Below are 208 nucleotides of genomic sequence, written 5' to 3' on the forward strand. Positions count from 1 at the left end.
CCCCGCCCGCCGGGTGCCGTGGGGCTCCCCAGGGTCAGTCTGCAGCCGGGGGGCCCGGCTCAGTCCGTGGGCAGGGCAGGGCTCCCCCGGGCGCCGGGGTGGCCGTGCTGCTGGTGGTGGGGTGCCTGACGTCCTCTGCCCCCCAGCACTGTGACAGCCCAGCCCTGCCTTCGCCCCTCCCCAGGTCCTGCTGCAGGCCCTCCTCCTC

Source organism: Egretta garzetta, unplaced genomic scaffold (assembly GCF_000687185.1).
Source record: "Egretta garzetta isolate BGI_Z169 unplaced genomic scaffold, ASM68718v1 scaffold1507, whole genome shotgun sequence".
Lineage (NCBI taxonomy): Eukaryota > Metazoa > Chordata > Aves > Pelecaniformes > Ardeidae > Egretta > Egretta garzetta.